Raw genomic sequence first — 5,423 nt, 5'->3', positions numbered from 1 at the left:
GGAATGGGGCAGAGGGGAGAGACTCTGCATGTATGCTGTCTGCTACACAGCTGCATGCCAGAATTCTCTACAGCAATGGTCTTTCGCCTTTTTTTTTCATTTGTGGACCCTTTTGGAAATTTTGAATGGAGATCGAGACCCCCTTTGAATTGTAAGTGTGGGTATTCACATACTTTTGATTGATCATAGTCATCTTTCATGGACCCCTTAGATATAGTCTGCTTATCTCCAGGGGTCCATGGACCACAGGTTGAAAACCACTGAGCTACAGCCTAACTGCTAAGGGCAATTCTTTATGGGGGTGGGGAGGGGAAAGGCATAATGATGGGTCCATCACTGCTCTCCTGTTGGCTGTGAATCTAGCCTAAAAAACTGGAAATACAAATAATTACAATTAACTTTTTTTATTTTTTATTTTTTTTAGTTGGCCAAAGCTTTTCCATTGGTTCAGATATACATCCAAAGGCATATTTATATCCTATTTTATAAGGAGATAACTCAAGATATGGACAAAAAGCATTTTATATTGCAAAGGTATAAATATCCTCATATAAATAAGAGAGACATCTTAATAAAAGATGGTATCCTCTTGGTGTTGTTTTTCTGTTGTAGAGCTCAGATTACAGTCTAATTAGCAATCTGCCTTCAGATGTTTGTAGCTGAGGACAGTGAGCGGAGAGAAACAGGAACTGTTAAAAATGTAACTAAGTATTCTGTTTTGTAGAAGAAAAAAATGAGTAAATAATAGAACTGTTCTTTTTTGTCTTTTTCCTTGAGTTGAATATAGAATAAGCTCTAGTCTTTCTGCCTTACTGGTTGTGACTCTTTTTTGTTGAAGAAGCCCTGTTTCTAGATGCTTCACTGTTAACATGTGCAGACACTGTTTTTGGTGGTGGTTGTAATTTCAAAAAATTGTGAAGCAGGGCCCCTATTTGAACAGATATATTCAAGGAAATAACACTGCTGGTAGGATCGTTGCAAGAAGCTGAAATAATAATGTAGAGCAGGCTTAACATAACTGCTATGATGTCACTGCTATTGATAATTACAGTCAAAGATTGAAAGGACCATTTTAAATTCACACTATGCGTGCTGAAGTGAAAACAAAAATGAAGCAAAATATTGTTGACTTGATGAGGATGTAATATCTCTTGTACATGTTTGAACCTTTTGTTATATCTACAGACTTAATATTGTAATGATTTTTCTCTTTGTTCATATATATGAGGATGCATATGAAATTTTTGGAAGTTGGCTGCCTTTCCATGTAAAAAATAAAGTGTTCTGAATGAGTAGAGGCTTAATTTAAAAACGAAAAAACAAACGGTTTTGTGGAGTAATGGATCAGATTTATTTTTAAAACTAGCTATATGTCCTGAATGAGAAGTGGCGGAAATGGATTCTTGTCCATGCAACTATGTTGGATGATCCAAGAAAAGCAAATGAAAGCTCCTTGGGACCCAGATGATATATCCCCAGTATTGGAAATATCAGCAACATGTAAGTTAACATGACTGTGAGTCTTTGTTTTTACAGGCAAGCATGAACTAAAATAAGCATAGGGAAAGGAAATAAACATTGGTTCTAATGAAATTCTATAGTAAAAACATAACTATAAAAGGGATAAGCTCTTATCTGCTTTTGCTTACTCAGAACAAAAAACTTGGCTTGTGACATCTAAAATATTGTGAAATGTGTTTTGAATAGAATGGCATATCTACAAACATCTCAGAATTGAGACTTAGTGTACCTGCTGCAGAACTTGCCAATCATACCAATATTAACAACTAATGATTCCACATGTATTTAAAGTGCTGCTGTACTGAAAACACACAGACTTAATTTTTTTTTAAATAGGCAAATTTATTTGCTTGTACTCCTTTTCAAATATGCAGCTTTGCATGGTCCACAGCATTATCTGGGGAACTACTTTAACATTTCTGTGAGCTCAGAGTAGTTATGCTTTGCAAAAAATGTAAGAGATTTGGAATTATTGATGCTTGAGTTCGTACTCCCATTATCATGCTTCTTTGGAAAACAACATGGATCTGGAAATCAAAGTTATAATAAAATGCAAATACTGGAGAAAAGACTATAACACTTGAAGTGAGAAATGGGAGAAGAATTAATGTAATTGCTGTTGTTGTTTTACTATCAATCTCCCTGAGGAAGATGTATGTATTTATTTATTGAAAGTTGTAACACTGAGGGTTGTATGTGTGAGATTTTGCTACTTTGTTTTCTAGTAGAATTAGAACTTAGGGAATTTTAACCTTGACTCTGAAATGCTTAAGTTTTTTAGCTCTGGGACATTTAAACACATTTGTCCAAACCATAAAAGCCAGTATGCTGAATTGTCTATGGTGGCCATTTGAAAATTTTAGAAAAGTGTGGCTTAAGTCCTGGATAAGAGAAGGATTTAGGAGCCTACTTTTGATTTCTGTGATAGACAGTTGTCACTTCTCCTCCTGGAGCAAGTTGCTTAAAGCTTATTCTTTCAAAGACCAAGGAAAAAGAAGAGGTGGTGTTACTTCTCTTACAAACAAGAGTTTAGTGGTTAGGTGGGGCATATATGTTCAAAATACTTCCTCTTCCTGAGGTGATCTGAACCCACATTATCCACTTCCCAGGAAAGTGCACTTAAAACTAGGATCTGTTTTAGAACCATAGATGTTGGGATCCCCTCTTAGTCTTTCTTTTTAAAGCTCTTCTGCTTCATATGAAATATGTAGATATTCATTAGAGTAGGGACTAGACCTTGTTGTGTCCCAGGTGAGTGTCCTAACCATATTCTTTTTTTTAATTCAAATTCACTATATTATACTCTTTGGCTTGATATGTTGATAGTGGGCATGTCTACATGTTCATTATTGTGCAGTAGTTACTTTACATTTATTTTAGTACTTGCTAAATGAAGTATTACCTAAATGTGCAGTAACTAGAGTTACTGTACAGTAGCACCAGTGCATGCATTTTTAGTGATGCTTACTGAGCAGTAGCCTAATATTATTGCACAGTAGTGTATTAGCATGTTTTTTGCCCGGCACATTACTGAGCAGTGTTGTTAGGCTACTGCGTGTTAAGCGTCTCGTATAGATGCGCCCACTGAGCAATACAATCCAACACCAGAAGAGGAACAAGGAAAAAAAAAAATTTAAGCCTCTCCTTCTGACCTCTGACTGCTGCCGTCTTACCTCCTGTTGACATGTATTGGGGCTAAACTTCTTCTCACCACAATTCTGTATGTAGTCATTACTGGGAGTATTTCTGTACTTTTTTTGCTTTCTACTTTAATGACTTGTGTGTGTGGGGATGGTGGTCGTGGGGGCATTTACTCCAAAATCTGGCTTATGTGGTCTGCCTTAGCACTATGTGGGACATCATTCCTGCATCTTTAGAATTGATATTAATGTCTCTTACACATAAGGAACAGAGCAGAGCTCATATTTCCTTTAACACCCTTCCTTCGTTTCACCCCCCCAACTGTTTAAAAGATAAACACCTGTAATACACCTGTGTGCCTGTAGGTTGTATTATATAAGGGAAACAAACATAGAGCTTTCACTCCTCTCCCCAGAGAATTGACAGTCCGTGAATTAGATGAAGAATGGCTTCAATAAGAATCCTGACTTCATTCCCTGAAGGGATGGATGCCTGAACATTTATTAAATGTCTGTCCTCAATTTTTATACCTTTTAAAAAAAAAAAAGTCCCAAAACACCCCATATCAAATTCCATTCTCCTGAAACCTGTATCAGTAGAACATGAAGGTTACCTACTTAGTCTCAAGGTTATGCACTTCTCAGAACAGAACATCCTAAAATTAGGGGTTCGCTTACAACCTCACCGATTTAATTCTACTTTCGCGAGGCTGAATAATAATGCATTATTTATAAGATGATAAACTATTTCTCAGGGAAGATAATAACATATAAAGTTTGTTTCCGTATTCATTTGACCACTAGAGCTTTACCAATGGGAATATTTTTGAAAAGCAACTGCTACGTTTCAGTGATTAAATTGTGTCTTTTAAAAAAAATCCCAAATCTTGTTGTTCACTGCCGATACTTTACTTTATTCAGGCAATAAGAACAAAAAATGCCAGTTAACTGACTTGGGCACAGAACTTGAATTTTTAATATTTTTGGATAACATGCACACCAAGAACTAACAGAAGGAAAAAAAGAGGAATAATATCTAAAGTATTTGGATATTGATAATAAATTATTATAATTTTACAAGTTACGAACAGTTTTAATTTAGTCTCAATTACCAGTTAGTTGCTGAGATCCAGCAAGAATTCAAAGGCAAATAAGCTTTTAGTTGTTAACAAAACATTTCAAAATGCTTCCTTATTTATCTTTCAGGACTAAAAGAAAGAAGGTCTTTTACTACAGTTATCTAATGCATAAACCATGAACCTTGATGTCTGCTCTACAACTGTTGCCTTTGAGTGTTAATCCATAACCCTCAATGAAGCTCATCATCTTAAGGGCAGAGTTCACAACAATATTGAAAAAGCAGTCACCAGAAATTTGTCAGCCAGTATACACTAAGCAGAATTAAAAATTAAAGAGTTTGGTTAAAAGTTTGCTTTAGGAATTTTGACTAAAGTTTAACTAAAGCAATTGTTCTTTATACCTCACGTTTAAAAAAACTAAGCAGCAAGGAGCATCTTTCCTGGATCATCCCAGCCACAACACTTCAAAGCTACTAAAAAACTCAGGTATGTAAGATTTCCTAAAAATAAATAAAGTTCCTCACTTCGAGGACTCAAGTGCATCTCTCTCCACTTTCTATTCAGTAGAACTCTGTGAATCCTTTCCCCGCCCCCCCCCCCCCTCCTTCCTGTATTTAACATGGATCATTATTTGTTCTGCTTGTAAGGAATTTATCTTCATGTCATCCTTCTGTCGTCAGGCTTGCACAATGGAGCCCTTGAGTTGTCTCTGTAATGGGATTGAAACAATCAATTCAGGACAGTAGAGGTTGTATGACAAACCAATATGAGATTGTGATTTTTTTTTTTCTTCTTTCTTGTTCTGGTATTAGGGAGTGTAGTGATCATTAGGCTTAATAAATCCAGGCATAAAAACTAAAAAAATCAAGTTTTATTTGTGGAGCAGTAGATACACCTCTGCACACCATGGGTGCGTCCACACATGTAGGCATGTGTGTTGGCCTCAGCTGTATAAAAAGCTGCCCTAGCAAGCAGCTCAGAACTACTTGCTTTCAGGTATTTCTTGGAGGAAGTTGGCCATGCTCCTTCCTGTCCCAGGCTGCTGCTGACTTGCTCTCAGGAGCTTATGGGAGAAGTTTGCCATGCCCCTTGCTGCCTCAGGCTGCTGCTCCTGCTGCTGCCAGCTTGTTTTCAGGAACTTCTGGGGGCAGGCTGGCCATTCCCCTTCCTATCTCAAGCTGCT

At 36.8% G+C, this 5,423-nt stretch overlaps 1 long non-coding RNA gene across 1 annotated transcript in view; it reads left to right on the top strand.

Moving 5' to 3' along the window:
* Window positions 1-5,128, top strand: part of LOC109309826 — a 7,472-nt gene extending 2,344 nt beyond the window's left edge. The window contains exons 2-3 of the long non-coding RNA XR_002101068.1: window positions 4,368-4,726; window positions 4,921-5,128. This is a non-coding gene — a long non-coding RNA (uncharacterized LOC109309826). The remainder of the gene's footprint in view (window positions 1-4,367; window positions 4,727-4,920) is intronic.
* The last annotated feature ends 295 nt before the right edge of the window (window positions 5,129-5,423 follow it).

Source organism: Crocodylus porosus, unplaced genomic scaffold, assembly GCF_001723895.1.
Source record: "Crocodylus porosus isolate Cpor-Errol unplaced genomic scaffold, CroPor_comp1, whole genome shotgun sequence".
Lineage (NCBI taxonomy): Eukaryota > Metazoa > Chordata > Crocodylia > Crocodylidae > Crocodylus > Crocodylus porosus.
This window is presented reverse-complemented; position numbering and strand designations above follow the sequence as displayed.